A 21039-nucleotide genomic window follows, 5' to 3' on the forward strand; every position below is an offset into this window, starting at 1 on the left:
ATTGCTCATATTTAAACTCTCTGACATAGCTAGTGATGGTGAAATTAAAAGAGACAATGACATAAAGCTCTCACCCAGCAGCGGTTTTCCTCCTGCCAATCACCACTCTTGCATTTCCCCTCCCTTGCTGAAAGCCAAGGATAAGGGGCAGATTTTGCAGCTTACCTGGAAGAGCAGCAGGTCTGAGCTCTTCTGGACTGCCCAGCCTGTTCAAGCTAAACCTACAGAGCACACAGGAGACCGGGCACCACCTGCAGTGCAAACCCCCAGCAAACCCCTCACAGAATGCAACACAGGTGAGTTGTGCCAGCAAAGACTCTGGGCCCTGCTGCTGCTGGAGCAGCTCAGCTGTGCTCACCCAGCCTTAGCAGAGCCAGAACCAGCCTGGGCTGCTTGGGCACCACCTCCAGCTCTGGCTGTGCACACCAGTTTGCTGTCGTGGTCCCTCTTGCTGGCTGGCAGAAGGAGAGGGCTGCTCCCTGAAATGACAGCTGAAGATACAGATGTTCTGTGGTTTATTCCATGGCTTTTGATACCTAGCAAGTAAGTCACAGCTGGTTTGCCACACTTCTTTTTTTTTCCCTTCTTTATTTTTTTTTCTTCCTACTGTTTCAGAGCTGAAAATACGGCTTTGATTAACACTGCAGCAATGGGAAGAGAAGGCCTGTCCTGAAATTCTGGTTTAAAAATAAAAACAGCTAGAGGGAAATATTTTAAGCCCCCTTGATGGAGGCTTTAATTTCGTCTCAGATTTCTACCATTATACTACTCATCAGCAAGTGGTGTAGTCATGAGGATCTAGATTAGGAAGGGTTTGAAAAATGTCTACTTTTCACTGGTTTTAGTGAGCAAGCAGTGTAGTCATGAGGATCTAGATTAGGAGGGCATGAATAGTGTCTACTTTTCACTGGTTTTAGTGAGCAGCAGGTACCTAGAAACCTTTACCATCTGGTCTAGGATTTCTGTGACTTTACCCTCAGAATATACTTCTTTCTATTAGATATGTCATTTCCTTTACTGTTTTTAAAGACTGTATAAAGGGAGCTTTGTGAAACTTAGCAATTAATAGTCACTGGCCATAATGTCTAAGTAATTATTAGCTACCCACAGAATAAATGAAAGATTAAAAGGTAGTAATCTTCTTTCCTCTTTGTTGCTTGCTATTAATGGCTTCCTAGTCTACGTACTAAATGGTTATCAAGGCAGTGCTCCACTGCAGATTTTCTGTACCATTTTAATGGTACAGATTTTCTGTACCATTAAAATTTGAATTTGTTGAGAGGAGGGAATAGATCCACTTCAAAAGAGAAGAAAAAATGATAAGGAGTTTTGGTTTACAGGGACTTTGCCCCAATCTAAATGCAAACATTGCTTTTCACATACTGGTTGTCATTAGTGTCACTTGAAACTGGGAGCAGACAAAGCCTTTACAGGAGCCAAGGCAGTGCTTGACAGTCCATGGAACTGTAAGGTAGCCCCATGGCTACTGAATTTCCAGAAGGAGTTACTTCTACTTCAGAAGATGCACAGGGTCAACAATAAAAGAAGTTAAAAACCAGGACACTAAGAACAAAAAAAAAAGCACTTGGCATCCATCAGACATGGGAAATATTGAATGCAAAATGAGGAGCCATAGCTAGGCTAGTCATTGCCACATAATGAGGAGGGAGAAAAAAATATCAAGTCTTTCCAGCTCCATGCCTCATAAAGTCCAACTGAAATCAATCCACAGCTTTGCCAGTCATGAGTTATTCAGCAAACCCAAGGTCAGACCAGTGAAGTCTCCATCACACATCACCGGCTGTTCTCTTTATCCCTGTACTGCAGACAGGAAATCAAGAGACAGAGTTTGATCACTGCAATGTAGGCAAACATTTGGGGCCAGACTGCAGGGTGATTAAGTGTGCATTAAGGCCCACTCCCATTTAGCAAAGCCCTTATGTACATGCTTTGAGTGCCACTGGAGCTAGAGAGACACAAAGAGATGCTTAAATCCCTTTCTGGATCACTGCTAATTACAGCATAAACATTTAAGAATAAATTTTAAAGACTCTCTGGGTTGAATGCAGCTCTTACTACATAAATGGGGCTGGAAGAATGGGGAGTTGCAAGTTGCCACTGCAAGTTGAGGTGTATGGCAGGAGCTGGAGGTGAGCAGCCATCATGTAAATGGAGCTTTCTGGGGCAGCAGGAGAGCAGAGGAGAGCCAAGAGAGGCGGCCAGGGTCTGCAGAATTACAAGTGCATTGTATGTCTGTTTAAGGTTGAACGTTTATATGGGGCTGATCCTGGGAAATGAAAAAAAATAGAAGCCAAAACAATGGCCTCTTGTCTCCCATGGTGTATTCTTTTCTTCCCTGGTACAGCCTCCTAATTTTAATAGATGTGAAGGAGGACAGGGATCCAAAGCAGGGATTTGAGCTTGTGAGGTGGCAGTACAGTGAGCAAACCAACAGCAGATATATCAGGGGGATATCACCTCTTGCCTGTTAAAGCACACATGCACATTCATCTAGTTAATATTTTTGGTAGAAATGAAAAAGATTTCTTGAACTGCTGGACGGGAGAAAGACCAAGTCCCTGCCCTGAAGAGTTTGCAGATGAAATGTGAAGAGTACGGTGCTGCAGGCAGAGAGGGAACACAACACGAGCTGAGGCACTGTTGTTATTCCTGGCACACTCTGAAGCCTCCTTCCCAGTCTGTTGCCTGCCTTTGATGTGAATCATTTCTCCTTTATTGAAAAGCTCCCTTCCTGAGGTGCTCCGGAGCCTTTCGTGCTCCTGGTTTTCATCCTGCCTCTCTAGGTGTCCTTGCATTGTCTTCTTTCCATGTTTTTCTCCTCCCTGCTCTCAGACTTCCTTAGGACATTGCCTTAATCCCCCTCCTCACTCCTCACTTTGTCCCCAGGACAGCTCTATCCTGCCGCCCACTTCAGTGGTTGTTTTTGTGCTGACAACTCACAGATCTATTTCCTCAGCATTACTCAGTCCATTCTACAACAGCTCCTGCAGCACCTTCTCCTTTATGTCTCTTTCCCCACTTCCCCCAAGAATTGCCTCTTTCCAGGCTGGCCCTCAGTCCTCTCCTTTCTTGCATGTCACCTGGGAGTGGTAACAATCCTCCTACGTGTCCCAGAGGGTGACTGGCTCTCCAGAATGTGTCTTCTCTGTCCCCTTCATCCCACTCAGGGACATGGACAGCATTAGGAGCAGCCACCATGCTCAAGGTCACTGTACTTTGTGGTCCTACACGCCCTGGGGAAATCCACCCCCTTGGAGAGCCTGCCTTTGCTCCTGCTAGTTTGTCCTGGCTACTTTGTCTGCCCAGCAGAACACTCACAAACCCTGCTTTTCAGCTAAATTTCATGCCCCTCTGAAAGAAAGGCCTCTATTCGATCATTCCAGCAGTGTCTAAAACCCCTAATTCCTTCAACATAGTGACAAACAGTTCTGATTATTTGTAGAAAAACTTGAAAAGCGTTGAGCATATTTTATTACCCACAAAAGGTGCCAGACTGGCAGCCATGGAGACTTGTCCTCTATTTATCTCTAGAGCTGGACAGCACAAGCAGTACACATTCCTCCAGAATTTCCCTGCTCATATTTTGAAAGGAACATGGTGGCATGTCACCGTGAGAGGATGGGACTTTCTGTACAACCCACTGAGTGTGTTTTTTCAGTGCCTGGAACAGCAGCTTGCTCATGGGAGCAGCTGGGGAAGCCCCAGGGGACTCATCACAAAAACTCTGCCCTCTCAGAGGCTGTGGGTGATTCGGTGGGTGTGAAGCTGTGTCTGCTTTTTTTAGGCAAGCCAGGTCTCATCCAAAGTCAATTATGATCTTTGGAAGTGCTGCTTGAGGGGCTGTGAATTGTCATCTGGGGATGAATGGAGGGAGCAGACCCCATGCTTCCTCATTAAAGCAATAAATGCAGTAGACTCGCTGGAAAAAACCCTGGAGCCTCTCTTTTGCCACCAAAAGAAGATTAGAAGATTAATTCTGAGAACACTTCACTGCAAAGCTTAGCTCTTACTGTTGTAAACCCGCAGAAAGGCAAGATCCCTCAGATTTAATCTGCAGCAGAAGCAGAAATGTTGTGGGCAGCTTCACCAGCTCCTGGTGGCAGTGCTTCCTCAGGGGCCAAGTGCTGCAGCAGGGCCTGGAGCCTTCCTGCAGGGCAGTGCCACTGTCCTGCCAGTGCAGGAGTGCAGTGTTTGTCCCTGCTTTGAGCAAGTGCCAGGGAAATCATCCAGCAGAGAGGCAAACAGCTTACAGGGTCTCTGCTCTTCACGTTTCCCCCTTCTCCTGCCCCACTTTGCAGCACCACACACCAAACACAGATGTGCAGTGACATTTTTAAATTATGCACTGATTTGTTGGGGTTGTGCAAAAAGGATATTAAGCACTCATTGTTACCATTCGGGCTGGGCCTTATATTTTCTTCATCTGCACTGATGTTAAAAATAAAAAGAAGCAAAACTTTCAAGCACAGCCAGTCTGGATAGAGTTGTTTTTTCTTCCTAAAATGAAGCTTGGTTAGAAGACTTTTACTTTGTCAATAATTAAACAGCTCTGCACTTGTTGAGGCAACCCTGAATGTAGGTGCCAGGATCAGCCAGCCTTGACCATAAGAGCCTAAAACTTTCTTCACTGTCTACAGCATGGATTTTTTTCCAAAAAAAAAAAAAAAAGTTTTTTTGCAATATTAACCCTGACAACTTCACTGGCAAGAGCACACCTTCACTGGAGATGGGCTACCAAGGAGATGTGCATTGAAGGAGATGTCTGGGTTGTGCCTGCCCTGAGCTGAGTTTCATGTGGAGGTTTTTCCTAGAAACAAACCAGGCACAGCTGGTTCCTACTCAGCCTTTCAGAGCTGAGGTGGAATTCAGCTGCTGCTGGGGCTGCACTGCAAAACACCTTCAGTGCAAACAAAGGGGAGGGATTTCTGTCAGCAAGTCAGATTTATATTTCCCCCTGAGTGCATTTCTTAAGCACAGTAATGAAAGATCAAACAGTATTGCACTTTTTGCAAGTTCATCATATCCTTGAGGATGTCACTGTGAACTCAGCTGAGGATGGCCATATGAGAGTGTTGGTACAGAAACAAGAGAATATTTCACCTCTGGTTAAGGCCCTTGTTGCTTCAAGAATAATAATAATAAAAAAGGGAGGTCTTTATTTTTGGTCCAGAGCAGTCAGGACAGAGTTTCAGCAGACAGAACCTTGTGCTGTCCTTTGCAAAGGACACAATTTATTTATTTCAGAAAGCTGATGGACATCAGCGTGTACAGGGCAGGGGAGCAGGATGCTCCTGTCCGTGTGAAGGGTCAGTCCTGCAGGGCTGAGGGGCAGAGCAAGGGGGAGCTTTCTGTTTGCCTTCAGGCAAAGCTTTCCTTCTCCTGCATCACCATTCTTGTTCATCTGTTCTTTTACCCATCATCATCTGGCAACATGAAGCACTCTTGCTGTGGGAAGGGCTCTCATGGTGTCGGGGGGAAGGAGGAATGGGTGAAGGAGAGCTGAGACAGAGATGTGAGCTGTCTCCCTTGCCCTTGGGTAGCAAAAAAAGGTGAAGGATTAATTTACCAGAGGAAAACTACTGTGTAAGGCCAGGTCCCTGAAGGGCAGCAGGTGGAAGAAGGTGGTGAGCTGGGGCTGCCCTGGTGTCAGTGTTGGAGATCAGGGAGAGAGCCCTGCTTTGCCCTCAGAGAGCCTGTGGCAGATACTTGCAGTCAGAAAGCCATGATGGCCTGAAGGCTGCTTGCCCTGATGTAAATGCTTGGAAAATGTGAGAACAGAGGGTTTCCTGTGGCTCTCTTCTCTCCTTCTCAAAGCCCGTGGTTATGCAGATGGCTTCATAAAATCCCACAGCAACCAATCTCTTCTTCTGCTGCTCTTCAGCATATTCTGTCTCTTTGTCACACTGGTTTGAGATTATCTGACCATGGTTCCATGTCTAATAACCCCTAAGCAAGACCCATGGGGCTGAGGAGGCTGATCCTACCTGCTGGGAGCAGATGGGCAGGCTGTAGTGTCCAAGCACTGCTCTGTGTCCTCCCTAGAGTGGTGAGGAGTCAGGGCTGCTACCAGTGGAGACAGGTGAAAAACAGACCTTTCCCCTCCCTCCTTTCCTGCTTTCTATTTCTCCTCTTTATTTATGTAAATGTGTTCTGCACTGGAGTCATAATTAAATACATATTCATATAGAAATGTACAAAGCTTCTGCCTGTGCTGTGAAGCTCTCTGGAGCTTAACTGCTTGAGACTTGTCACAGGAAAATATTTCTCCCCATGAAAACAGGCTTCCTACAGCTGGGCTATATTATTGCCTTTTAATATTGCTGGCTCTGCCTACCCCGGGAAGGATTTTCTGACAAACTCCTACTGGAGATACAGCTTTTGCCGGTATAACTTATACCACTTTCCTAAAGAAACTGGGGCTTTCATTGCCAGAGGTATCTCACTGATGTTGTAATTTGTTCCCACACTCTTTGCTATGCTGGCAAAACTTGAAAGTGCGGTTCACTGTTTTTCTTTCTAGCTGCCTTTTCTCCTAAGTTAGCTCTTCTATCCCTGTGCTTACCCCAGCTGTTTCCCTGGGCACATCTGATCATCTATTGTCTTCAGAACAGCTCCAAGAAACCAGAGGGGTGGGAAGCTAATGCTGTTTGGAGGGTAACAGAGCTGCTCAAAATCTGGAGCCTGGTTACACTTGAGAAGGGAATGCTGAGATGGAAGGGGCCAGGACAGCAGGAACAGGCTCTGGCAGCTGGGCTGAAGGAGGAAGCTGGGTCAGAATGGCACAGAGCAGCCAGGGACAGCCTGAGTGGATGAAAGTTCCAGCAGAAGGCTGTGGACAGCGAAGGCAGCCAGCAGAGGCAGAAGCATTACCAATCCAAGGCAGACCATGCTCACCATCACTGTTAAGGCCATTTCCATTTTCAGAGTCTCAGCCTGATGCTGATATCAGTTTTGTTGGGGTCTGGCAAGATGACTGACATCACACATACATAGGCTCCATCTCAGGCATTTGATTGATAATCTAATAAACTAGGCATCCCTAGTCAAACACTGCTCATTGTCACTTGGGAAATGGAGTCCTGAATGTGTCAGTGACGTGCCACCCCCTAGCCAGCATCACTGCTACAAACCCAGGATCCAGACCCTTAGCTCAGTTTGTGCTCTGTTAAATAAAACATTCTGGCCTTTCTCTTTGTACTGATGAGGCTGAAAGTTTGAAGTTCCTGAAGACTCCTACAGTTGAATTGTTTAAAAAAATCCTTAGTGCAGTGAATATTTTCCTTGTACTGCCTGGAGAATGGAAGATCCATAATACTGGTATTATGGATCAAATATCTGCTTGGTCTAGAGCTACTGGATATCACACCTGAACCCTTCCTTTACAGCAATCATCCTATCTAAGAGGGTCAAACCCCTCCTGTTGCCCATGCACATGTCTCTCCTCACTTCCTGTGGTCTGACTCATGCTCACAGATGTGGTGCAAGCTTTGGCAGACTAAGACAGTTGTGTGATGAGGTGACATACCAACCCCCCAGCCCTGCCTGAGACATGGCAAGTGGCAGTGTTGTGTGGGAGGGAAAGGAGCAGCTTCCTCCATCCCGAAGGGAGACTTCCCCCGCTGTGCAGCATGACAGGCCAGAAGCAGAGGCTTCTTGAAGTGGCTCTGTGCACGGATTCCCTGATCTCTGCAATGCCATGGACAGCTCCTGGGTGCTCATTCTGCTGGAATGTCCTTGCTAGTCGGCAGCTGGCTTGGCACAGTGCTGCCTCCAGGCTTCTGGCTCAGTAATGGAGGGATCAGAAGGTGATGTTGAAAGAAACAGATAATTTTTTGGGGCCTCATGATTTTGTTAATGAGAAGAAAGTGATGTGTTTGCGGGTAACTCCTTGGTGTGACGTGTTTGTTTTAGAAACTGCACAAACACCTGTTCCCTGAGCAAGGTAGTGATTTGTCAGGCCTGAACTTCACACTCATTTAAAGCATATATAACTACTGCTACTGAAAGCAGTAGTTGCACACACAAAAATATCAACCAGACTGAGTCAGAACAAAGCCAAGTGTCCTACTGCTCTTTGCTTTTCCAGTCCCCAGCAAAGCAGCTGCACACAAAATGCTTCAGTGCCTTCAGTAGGCTGTCCTACAGTACAAGTGCAAGAAGTTTAGGCTGTCTTGGATCTGACAATGGGAGAGATTAGCTTTAAACCAAGAAATTTGTCAAGCCACCAAAGTCAACATGATGTGTGTTCCCAACAACTCTGTGGAACTCATACAGTATACTCTAAAAGTTCTATGAGGTTGCCCATAACGCAGAAACGTGTGGTTGGTCCATGTCTGTGACAAAAGTTCACTTGGGATTTTCTTACTGAGGAAGACAAGATCACTGTGTGTATGTGTTGGGGCCATAAGCAGAGAGACAGAGCTTGAATGTTGAGTCCTATAATTGAGAGGTCCCCTTTAGAAACCCAAACAACCCCCCAAAGTCTCAGTGGCAATAAGCAGTTGCTATAGGAAGCAAAAGAAAACACTCCTGCTGGTCTTGCTTCCCAGTGCTCTCTCTCTGGATGCGAAAGCATGTGAGTGACACAGTGACCTGAATGAAGGAATTAGCCTGCATTGTATTTCACCAAGAAAAAGTGTTTCTGAGGGATCAGTTCCCCTGAAGCCAAAGAGGAAGATGACCTGAGGGTGAGAACTGGTAGCAGGAGGCAGGGGAGGCCAGGACAGCTTCCTGTGGCAGGGGTGGCATAGTCTGTGATCCCCAAGCCTTAGCGGCAGGTGTTGTTCCCTACCAGGGCCAGGTTGCAAATCTGTCCCTCCCTGGCCTCACACAGGACTACAGCACAAGGCTACAGCCACAATCACCCCCTGCAGCTGAGGAAATGCAGAGAAGTGTCTCTAGCTGAACCATTTGCTGCTGGTGGCTTCACACTCAGGAGTGGAACAGCCTCTGCTTCTGCCCGGCCGTGCCGTACCTGCGGTCTGGAAAGGCTCCACCTGGGCTGTGCCTTTCCCTCTGGGGACCTGCTGGCACTACAGAATCTACATTTTCCCTGTCTGAATGGAAGAGTGGGTTGCTTTAGCCATTTAAAGATGTCTCTAGCTGTCCTGGTTACATCAAGGGCCAAACAGGGCTTGCGTGGTGGCTTGACAGCATTTTCCTCTGAGGCTGTGCCATTCCAGAGCACAGCTCACTTAGCTGAGAGAATCTGTCCCAAAAGCTCAGTGCTGATGCAGGAAAGTAACACAAGGCAAGACAAAAGTATTGTCTCAGAGTTACAATTTTTCCAGCAGTAGTTCCTTATTTATTATTTATTTATTTATTTATTAGGTATTTCAGACTTGTAGAGGACACAAGCAAGCTAGAGTGTATTGCAATGCCTGCGTGGGTGTCTTGTTGTCAGATTTCACCTTGGGTTTACTGTCCTAATGTGTGCACGTGGACACAATTCCTTCGTGTAATCTGAGCTCTGAGGGTGTGAAAACTTTTACTGTGTTTCATGTGAGATGGTTAAGGACTGATTTTGGAGAACAAAAGCAATTGGGCTTGTGTGACTTTTACCGATTTACTGACCAGGAGAAGATAATCAAATCAATATTTCAAACTTAAAGCACACCCAGTAAGACACAGAACTTCACTTATTCCTCCTTTTAACTTCTTAGAGCATCTGAGTCTGTCACTTGTTTTGCTGCTCCACACTGTGCCCGGCTTATGTCTTTACTAGGTATTACTTCTGATGCACTAGCGCATGAGAAATCACATAATGATCATAATTATCAGGGTGGTTTAGGTGTGCTTCAAAACCAAAATCTAATACTTGGGATTTTTCTCTGGGTTGGGGACTTCCTATAAAGGCTCTGGAGCCTGGGAACCTGGGAACCTGACCTCCTGGGAACCTGAATTTTCCCTAGTGGTGGGTATTTCTAGGGCAAAAGCATTTGTCTAGAGACCTTATCTGTCCCTATGTTTAGTCCCTTAGCATGCTGAGCTATATCTGGCTCATAAATTATACTAAAAATAAGTAAGCGTTATATTAATTCCTAGGTTTATTGCTTCCCTGAACAAGGTAGATAACAATGGTTATTGGTGAGTCTAAAATTCTGCTCAGAGAATTCAGTACAGAATGAATTTTCTAGGCAGGAAAAGAAGGATAATCAATGATATACATCAGTGGGTGGGGATGGAAGGTCCCAAGTAAAAAAATGATCATGTGCCTCAAGAAACTTCAAACATTGTTAATATTAGAGGTGAGGTGGACTAACCCTTCCCTCTGCTCTCTTCATTTCAGAGGAGAATCAGAGGAGGAATCAAACATCATAGCTCTCATTGTCAAAATCACCCATGGAGAAAAAAAGCTCAGGATGTACAATGGACTTAAAGACAGCCAGACACACAAAGAGCACAGAGTTGGCAAATCTTCAGCTAAATAAATAAACAAGCAAGCAGATAGCCTTGTAAGGATGTCTGCCTGAAACATGTGCTTAGGGAAGTTTCCAAATCCTAGAAAGTCCACGTTTCTCCCACCTCCCATATCTCTCACTGCACTTCATCCCCTCACAGACAGCAACAGAACCCCCCTGCCTTTGATTTACAATTAAATTAAGAATTACTTTGGTAAAAAGCAATGCTTTTCCCCGCCTGCTTTGTTTTGTGCCTGCAGGCTGTGCAGACCCCCATTGCTTGCTGTGCAAGAGACAGCGTCACACGGCGTGCGAGGAGCTGCAGGAACTGAAACCAGCTCTATGATTTATAGCACTAATAAGGCTCAACTGCCATTTCTTGTGGTTTCCTCCCAAGTTGTCTTTGATAATTTCTACTTGTACCACGGTTATTGTTGCTGCTGCTAGGGTTTGGTTGGCAGGTAGCTTGCACTGTTTCTCAGGGTCTGCTCCTTTTTGGTTCTCTTTATTGTGATATCAATAAACATTTATATGTGGGGAGTGCCAGAAGGGGTCAGCTGGGCACTGTCCCTGTGCTTTCCCCCTGTCATGCTCAGGTTTGTCAGAGGGATGAAAGATGTGCAGTGCCATGAGGAGTTTACAATCACGTGGTGACAGCCTCTCTTTACAGAGCCCTTCCATGGCAGGAAGGCTGTGGCAGCTCTGCTGGTGGCCATCTCACAACTAGCCAGCCTGTGTAGGGCTGCTCAGGCTGTCTCTAAGGGCTCCAGCTCCTAAAGCCCTGCCAGGTCACACTGGGATGATTTCTGAGAGCTCACACCTGGATGTGCTGCTGCAGGGTATCACCTCACAGGTGAGCACTGAGGCAGTGGTAGCTGGTTCTTCCTCTCCAGCCCAGATTAACACCTTGGCTGTGAGATGCTGCAGCAAAGACCAGGCACATCTGCCACTCCTGCCACCAGTGTGGCAGAGTCAGTGACCATCAGACCAGAGGTCCCACGGACAATGTGCAGCTGCCTGCTTTAACACAACCCCTCAAAGTGCCCCAGCATGAACTTGCAGGGTTGGCATGTGGATGCCTCACCCTGGCTGAAGCAGGTCTCAGCAGTGGGGTTAGGTCCCAGCCTTTTTGTCACAGCTGGCATCAAGAGACTGTGACAGAGGAGAAGGAGGATCCTGCTGCTGCCAGGGGGAAAAAATGGTGTTGGGAGGATTGTAAGTGAAGAGACTTCTTGGGGAATGGCAGTGTGAAGGGGCATTGTGTTTGCTACAGGCTGCAGCAGAGCTGAGCAAGAGAGAATCCGTATGTACCCTCTGATTTATGTGTTTCTCTTGTGCTCACTTTTGGACTGCTTTCTGCTGTTTTTGTTAACTTGGCTGGAGCAGAGACTATGGAAACAACAGAACATTATCACCCAAGGATGCTGGAGTCTTTGCTGACACTCACAGCTCTGCTTTGATAATTTGCCTGGTGGAACATGTGTGGAGGATTACAGGCTACACCACAGAGATGCTGATGAAGAGTGGCTGTGCCATTTCTCCTTGCTCCTGAGCAGCAGCAGCAGAAATACAGCTGCCTACTCTGCTCTGCCTGGATCCAGTTCTGTGAGAGCCAGGCAAGGCAAGATGAGCATTGAGTGAGGAAGGTGAAGATGGTCACAGAGATGAACTCAAAATTCTGTGCTGTTTTCCACCTGCTCAGATCTTCAAAGCTAATGAGGTCACCAAACTGCCCTGGACAGTGTGTCTGTTATCTTAGCCAGGGCCACAGATCCTTTCTTTTCAGAGTCTCCTGTTTCAGTTTCCAGCTATGCAGCAAACAGAGGTCTGCCACATGTTTGTCTGAAGGGCACAGGAGGGCCCTCAGTGTCTGGTTTATCAGAGCAAGAGTGGTGCCATCAAAATGATGCAACCCTAATGGCAGAGCACCTGAGACTTGGCAGCACCTTGTGCCCAGGAGAAGATAAAACCACAGAGGAAAAGGGAAATTAAAGATGTTGTAACACAAAGGCAACAACGGGAGTTTCATAATGCAAATTTCTGTACCTGAGTGAACTGCATTTATCTGCTTTCTGGTGCCTGTCATGGTTCAGGATGTGTCTGGTCTTAAAAGGCTTGTAGGAATGCAGATCCTGTTTTTTTTTTTTTTTTGTTTTTCTATTTTTAATGGTGTGGCTTCTTAAGAAGGTTTGGTAGCTTCTCTTTGAGCCTTCCTAGGAAGAGGCACGGGAGCCTTGGCTGGTGCAGAGCCCCAGATCCTCAGTCACTGAGCCCCACTTCTTCCCCAGAGCTGCACCCAGGGGGAGTTGTGGCCATAGCATCTCACTGAGTCCTGAAAGGAGACAGCTGAGTCAAATCAACAGCTCCAGGACCAAACGCTTCCAATACCAAGGGAGTTAGATCCATCTGCTGCTTTTTGGAAAGCAGTAAATTATTGCTTCTTCCCCTTCTGCACACATACACACACAAACACCCACAGACTTCACAGTCTGAAGATCTGCTGTCTTTCCTGCTAGAAGGGCAATTTCTACACTCATTTTCTATGCTCATTTGCCAGTAAAACCAGCTCTTCTCTCAGATAAAGTTTTGAAATGATTCTTGCAGGCAAAGAGGACTTGCAGTTATAATACTTGACATGAATCTTCATGACACTGCACTGGGGTTCATTTCTCTTTCCTTCTATCCCAGTGAAGATGCAGTGGGACAACTGAGGCCATTCTGAAGGTCAGCAGCAGCATCACCATTCATGGCTCTCTAATTTGCCTTCCAGACCATGTAGGAGGCTCTAACCTGGGTTGACGTGAGAAGCTTCACTGAACTGTTTCCATCATCTGATTGCTTGTGGCACAGCAAAGCTTTTGAGTCAATCTGCCAGTTGCTTATACTTGGGCAAAGAGCATTCATAGATGAGATGGGGACTTTTCCAGCAGGTAAAACGGATCAGACAAAAACTGCAAGTCATTTTAAACCAAGGAAGATGTTTTGTTGTAAATATTTCTGTAGTTCTGATTCATTTTGTTTGGGCTTTTAAAAATAAAAATATGTTCCAACCTTTTTTTCTTTCTTTTGTTCTTCTTTATGTCTCTTCCTGTTAGACTTTTCCCACTTTATAGAATCACAGCACCATAGAATAATGGCTTGTGTTGGAAAGGGCCTTGAAGATCCTCCAGTTCCAACCTCTTTGCCATGAGCAGGGACACCTCTCATGAGACCAGGTTATTCAGACTGGTCTTGAACACTTGTGGGGAGTGCACAGTGTTTTTGGGCAATCTGTTACAGTGCCCAAACTACCCTCACAGTTAAGAATTTCTGCATAATATATAACATAAACCTACCCTCCTTCAGTTTAAGCCATTCCCTGTTGTTCTATCACTTCATGTCCTTTTGAAAAGCCCCTCTTCAGCCTTCTTGTAAGCCTCCTTCAGGTATTGGAAGGCTGTTAATAAGGAGTTAAGGATTATATAAGTAAATTAGTAATTTATTTAGCTTTGTTGCTAAGGAAGTAAGAGACAGGAGGAGGAAAAAAGGGTCAGAGGAGATGAGAAAATTCAAGTGGCGCCTGAAAATAAAAAATGAGTGAGATTCATCTACCTGACCTTAGGCAACAAGAGATGTATGAGATACTTCAGGACTCCCTTCAGCCACAGCTTTGCAGAGGCATGGTCTCTGCTGGGTCCTCTCTATGTCTGAAGCTGTGTACAGATGTCCCCAGTGCTCTACCACATCCCAAGGGCAACACACACCCCACCCTGGCAGCAAAATCACCTTGACTTCTATCCTTGCTGGATAGAACAGAAATTTTCTGACAGATGCATGGAAGTTTTAAGATCCAAAGAAACACCTACATATTTTGAGGGACTGAAAAATAACATTCTCTCTTGTACAAGTTTATTAAAGTCTCCCTAGAATCAGTGTCAAGGCAATAGCTTGTGGTATGCCAGCCCAGCTGCATTTCCTGCCATCTTCTATAAATGTGCCATTAGCTGGCAGGCATGCACAGAACAGAGGTTTCCATAAGCTGTTCTTTTTAACGTAAAATTACCTCTTAGTGTGTTAAACTCATTTTTGCCTTTAGCTTGTAAGGTGTTAAATGCAGGAATACAGCTTTTCTCTGGCAGGCTGAGCCTCTTGCAAATATACACGCCTCAAGGTATTGCATATATAATGATTATAACTATAATTTTAAAGGGTTTTTTGTGTTCAAAATGTGATTGGTGTTGCCCATGACAGGATATTCACTATTTGCCTGAAAACCTCATAACCTAAATAAGCATTTGCCATCAACCTAATCTAATCAAATCACAATCAATACCGATACTGTGGGATCTTGTAAAACATGACCCACATGGCAAGTCCTGCCACTTGTTAATTACGTCCTTGGAGGCAGCAGTCAATAACTCCCAAGGGTTAGATGGTTCCTACTTAGTCAGGTGTTTTCAGGGAGTTCCACTGACATTTAATAAGGACTTCTGCAACCACGGAAAACTTTATACTATGACAAATTAAAAGGCTTAGGAAAGATAGCAATTAGAGAACTGTTTAAAAAAAAAAAAAAAGAAAAGCTGTCCATCGAGCCCTGCAGAGCAGGACTACAGGGAACCGACAAGACAATTTTTATTTTTTCAGAAAAAAATATTTAAAAGAGGCTTGTGACTCATCCAAAGCCAACATGCAGCCTGGACTAGAGTATAAGTCACCTCAAGTACTTTAAAAAAAGGGCCTAAAACTTTGGCTTGGGTATTTCAACACAATTTCACAGAAAGAAGCTCTTCCAGCATCTGGCAGATGAGAATGTGTCCAAATCAGTATGTCTGCTGATATTCAAAGCAGATAATCTTGTTCTTTTCTCTACACTTAATATGAGAACATTTGTGGTGAGAGTAATTTATGAAAGAGAAAAACTTTGAAGAGGAAAGGATAAAAGCAAACATAAACTCATTGCCTTTTCTTCTTCTGGAGAAACTTGTTTTTAATTTTGTTTTAAGCTGCTGATTGAAGTGAGTCTTGTGAACAAAAAACACATATGGCTGGGTTTCCGTGCCACAGTTTGACCACCTATGTTAGTTAGTTTAGAAGAGTGTGAGGAGAGAGCTGGGTGGCTGCATATACTGGATATCCATCCCAACATTCAGTTGTAGGTGCTGTTGTTCTTTCCTGTTTTCATTGATTTATCTGCTTACAGGAACAGATTGAATGGAGAATGAAGGAAATGGCTCCTGGAAACAAAGGCCAGGGCTGCACTACTGATGAGAAAGCAATGGAAAATGCACAGCAGAGGCAAAGTGAGGGGCATTGGTGCCTTGATTCATAGAGACCTGCTCCAAAGGCAGTGTGGAATTCCCGGGGCATCCAAGGAGTGTCTACCCACCCACATCCTGCTGAAGGGGCAGGTCCCAGCTCTGGCTTTGGCTGTAGGTTAAACTCACACCTGTCTCTGCCCACAGGCAGAACTGATGCAACACCTCAGCCATGTGGGTACTCCCGTGCTAATTGTCTTGCACCTCGTTCAAGCTCAGCCTCCATTCTGTGGTGCCGTGTGCCACAGCACAGTAACTTCAGAAATGTGTGCCACTGTGGCTGGAGAGGGCTGGCTCCCTGGAAAGATGTGGGAGCTGTGTGCACTCCTGACCTATTGCAAAGGCAAAGTGAAACAGGTTAGTTTTTTCTGTGTCAGAAACTCAGCAGTACAGCAAACTGAGAACTTGCACTTGGCCAGTGACTGCATCAGCTACGAGGCATTTCTCTACTAGGTGTGGTAGCATATTTAGCCCTTTATTACATGGTCACAGGGATAAGTCTGGTCATGTCCTCATATGTCTTTCTTTGCCTTACCTGCTAGGCAGTGGCCCTTTCAGAACAGAGACAAGCAATGTGACATTTCAGGTACTACTGCAATCTTAATCACAAGTCATTCTAGCAGCTGAGGTGACTAACATAGTACAGACACACATGGACACTGACACAGACAGTACACTGTGCAAAAATGACTTTGCCAGTCATTTCTCTTAACTAACAAAAAAATACTATGAGGTGTATTCTGCTGCTGAAGTCTCTGAATAGCATAAAGCTGCTCCCCACATTTAAAAATAGCAGCAAGATATGAATAAATGCAGGTCAGTTCAACAGGAAAGAAGAAAACAACACCTCTCAGTAGGAACAGAGGAGTTTAGTTAGGTTTGGTTTCTCTCGCTGACAAACTGCTAAAAAATAGCTTTGTCTCAAAACGAAAATTGCCTTTAGTTCAAAGTGAAACATTCACGCACCCGGAGAAGTAGGAGGAAGGGGTGACATTCAGAGGGGAGTGTAGAGGTGAGGTGGCTGTCCCTCTCCTGTCTGGAGGCCTGGCTGTCAGGGCACAGTCGTGTTCACTTCAGGGGAAGAAGCAGCCTCAGTGAGTCAAAGATGCTGACATGACCCCGACACCCTGCAACATTAAACACTTAAAAAGGTTTTGGGTTTTGAATTCAGAGACCTCAGCCTACTTGGTTACCATGGCAAACAATCACCAGTAGAAGTCTTTTAACCTTTAATTAAAGATACACAAAAAGGAGGAAAAACAGTTTAAGCACTTGAAAAATAAAGTATTAAGTAAGACTTTCTTTTTTAAAAGTGTCCATTATTCCTCTTCCCTTAGCCATTGGCAGTTCTTATAGCAATCTTCCTTCCCTTTATTTGAGTTCATAGCAGCAGAAACTGTTCTTGGGGAAAGAGAGACACTCATCAAGATAGACTGGATCTGTTGTTGCTACTCATTTTGGACTCTGCTCACTTGAAGACACACATATGCACAGGGAAAGAGAAAAGGATAGCAAAAAAAAAAGTTACTTCCTTTTCTGATGTTGACTTTTACTTGCAGCCTTACCTTTAGAAAAGGACAAGTAAAAACCTGGCCTTAGACCCTCTGAGATCTAAGAGACTTGTACCAGTGTCTGCCTCTTTTGGGCACTGTGTTTAGGAGTCTCCCTGACTGTTGTTCACAGCTGGTTGCACAACCCCTACCCTTCCTGTCTAGGCAAGTTTGTTTAAACAGAAGGTGAAGGAGAGACAACAAGGAAAGAAGCATGTGAGGAAATTACAAAAAACTGAGAAAGGGGTCATGTCAGGATCTCATCTTCCAGTGAGTTGAAGTTGGTGGAGCTAGCAATGGCATCTGTGTGTCTCCTGCCAAAATGTGGCCAGAAGGTCTGATCAGATCAGGAAACTAGCTACCAACAGTGTCAGGTCTCAAAGCTGGCAATGACAACTCAGATTTCTATTTTCTGTCCACTTGTTCTATCATCAGTATCAAAATAGATGTTTCCAGAAGATGATGAACATGCCAATAGCCACCAGTTAGGTTTAGATCCTGACACGCCTCTTTTGGTCCATTGGTTTTGGCATTCAGAGCTGTGGTTTTTTACCTTATGGGCTTTATTATATGGCTTTGGCTGGCAGAAAATGTGGCCAGAAGGTCTGATCAGATCAGGAAACTAGCTACCAACAGAGTCACAGTGTTAAGTTATGTCTCAAAGCTGGCAATGACAACTTGTGCTTGTGCAGGATGTGCAGTGCCTTCTGCTGTTTCTGTCCTTCTGGTTTCTGAGGACAGTGTCACAGCCTTGAGCACAGGGGGGCTCCAGGTGGGGGTAATCTGTTGACTTCTGTGTTCCTTAAGAGTTCAGTATTCATTAGCACAACTTGGGGGAGCCAGGAGAACCATTTCCATGTGAGGGCCTCAGCTGAGGTTCTAGAAAGATCTTCCAGCATACCAAGACACACCATTTGCAGAGAGTGAGAACAAACACACCTTAGTATGCAGCACAGCACAGCCTTATGGTATTCTCCTGAGAGATAAGTGATGCTGGTTCAAGTTCCCCCAGGCAGATGAGGAAATTAAACCCAAGACTCCCACATCCTTTATGAATGAATAAAAAGTGGCTGTCTTCCTCTCAGCTTTGTGAGAGAAATCCTGACTTTTTTTTTTTTTTTTTTTTTTTCCAGGAAAGCAATTTGGTAAGTCCACACTGAATCTGACAATCATTTCAGGACAATGGAGAAAGCATTTTTCAAGGAGAAGAATACTGACCGAAAAAAAATAAATCCTCATGAACATAATGACAATAAAACAACTGGACAGACCCCACCACCCTGCTGCTTTATATGCAATAGCTGTGGGACATGAAGTCTCTATGGCTTTCAGGCAATGAGGGAACTTATCTGGCAATGTGAAATCTTGGCAGGCAAAAAACATTTTGAGGGAGAAATGAAATGCTCTAGGAATGGCAGAGGAAACCTGAACACTGGTGGGGCTGCTCTGAGTCCTGACACAGAAAACTGTGAGGATCACACCTCTCTATTTGCTAAGGTGTGACCCAAGTCCCCTGCTCTAATTAGGGGATGGAGGTTCTGCACCTGAGAAGGTTCAGGCTCTGTGTTAAGAGTTCAAACAGATGCCTGCATGAGATCTTGTCAGCACCTCTAAGACTGAGAAAGGAAGCAGAGGAAAAATGGTTCTTTACTTCTCTGACCTTCTTTGCTGAACCTAGAACTGTTTCTACAAGCAACCATGCCCAACAGCATGGCAGACCTTGGGGGACAGTAATGGTTATCTAGAAATGAGACGTGTTTTAGTAAAAATGTTAGGGGTTTTTTCAGCCAGATGAGTTCCCTGCTCTAGCTTCTTGCTAGCTCACCCACATGTTACCAGCAGCATGAGGGAGCAAAGAAAATGTGTGTCTGGAAGTGGGGGGAAGGATGAAACAGTTTCTGTGGGTCTCAGCCTACATCACAAGCCTGCCTAATATGACCATGCAACCATAAGCTCCTCTGCTCCTTTACCTAGAATTGTTTTAAATGCCACACTGCTTCAAAGCTCCTTTATTTTAGGGAAGGGAGAGACTTCATCAGGTGAAATGCAGAGTAAATTGGATTGCAGATGGCCAGGCCACTGTGCAAGAGCACACATGTGCCTCTGGGACAGCCAGGAAATGCAGAGTAAATTGGATTGCAGATGGCCAGGCCACTGTGCAAGATTCTGGGACAGCCAGGGGTGCTTAGCAAGGGCAGTGGATATGAGGCTGGCCTGGAGCTGCAGGTGTGTTCTGATGGGCACCTTCCTCACCCCCACAGCCAACATGAGCTCATTTCTACACCTGTGCACACACTCAGGCTGTGGTACAGCCAGCTGGGATGGGGAATCAGCAGGGACAGAAAAGAGAGGCTTGCCTGGCCCCACTGGCCATAAAGTAGAATTGCTACTGTGCTGGCCAAGATGGACAGTGGCAGCAAAGGCTTCTGTGATCAGCTGTACATCAACACCTTGGACCACTCCAGGTGAAGGTCAGTAGGGACAGCAAGGCTGCTCCCTGCTGCCCTTGGATACCAAACGACAGCTCTGCCAGGGTCAATACACAGAGCAATGGCAAAGTCCTACAGACTACAAACCCAGCCCTGCAGCTTTCACACAACACCTTTGATCAGCAAGCCTGGAGGTACTGTAGGGTCAGGGCTGACATAAACCCAAGCAATCAAGCAAGAGCACCTACATATTTAAATTGACCTGTATTCTTCAGGCCAATATTATTTTCTTTAAGGATTTTGTTCTTTTCTCCATGCCACTCTGTTTGGCACTGTTTGCCCCTGCACATCATTGCTGTGATTGATGCAGTATTGTCATTCAGGTACTTAGGTCCTAAATTCTGTAGAGGAGCATTAGCAAGATTACCAGATTTTGTTTTAAAATAATTCTTGGAACTCAAGGAACTTTCCAATAATTGCTATGTACTTTTGCTAAAAGTAAAAAAAAAAAAAAGCTAAAAAAATTTATTTGAAGAAACCAACCCCCAAATGTTTTAAAATTTTACATGTAATTTAAAAAATGCACAAATATTCTTTCATTCCTTTTTTTGCAGAGAGGGAACAGAATCAATTTGCCATGGTTATGCCTCCTGCCAATTGTTTAGAATTTCCAGGATTTAATCTTTCATCCATGTGTGTATCCACTATTTACCTTTGAATGAGATAATGCATAATGCATTGGGTTTTATGGAAATGAACCAAGAAAACCTGCTTTTTTTTTTTTTTTTTTTGAGAAAGTTGTACTCTCCCTTTATAGCCTAGAAAAATTAGCATTGATGTTACAACAACATGGAAGGCACAGGGAAATAGAGGTTACCTTAGCATGAGCTCAGGAGATGCCACATGTGTGGGGAAACAGTGCAGTGGTCCTGCATCCTTCTAAACCTGAGGTTTAGTACAGGTGAAGTAGCATCACTGCTGTAACAAAAGCAACTGTGAGATGTCTTCTACTCCTGAGTGGCACTAGGTCTTTGCTAGTGCTTAAGAATCTCAGAGAGTTTAGGAGCTGTGCAGTACTGTGATGGAAATGCAGAGGAAGGTGTGGAAGTCTGTAAATGCCAGTGATAGAACTGAGGGCCTTGTGGGTAACACGGGGCCACAAGAGGGTCATTTTGGACACTAAGTACCAACAGAGTGTTGTCAGGACACAAACACCCTCAATTTGAATGCTGCTTTTTGCTGTACATGCAGCTGAGAGCTAAGTAACTGAAATGGATGATTTTTTTTCCTTTTTCCTGGTAGCAGCAGCTTGGATTAAAATCAAGCCTGATGCCATCTCATG

The sequence above is a fragment of the Passer montanus genome, unplaced genomic scaffold, assembly GCF_014805655.1.
Source record: "Passer montanus isolate IOZ18808 unplaced genomic scaffold, ASM1480565v1 scaffold69, whole genome shotgun sequence".
NCBI classification, from domain to species: Eukaryota; Metazoa; Chordata; class Aves; order Passeriformes; family Passeridae; genus Passer; species Passer montanus.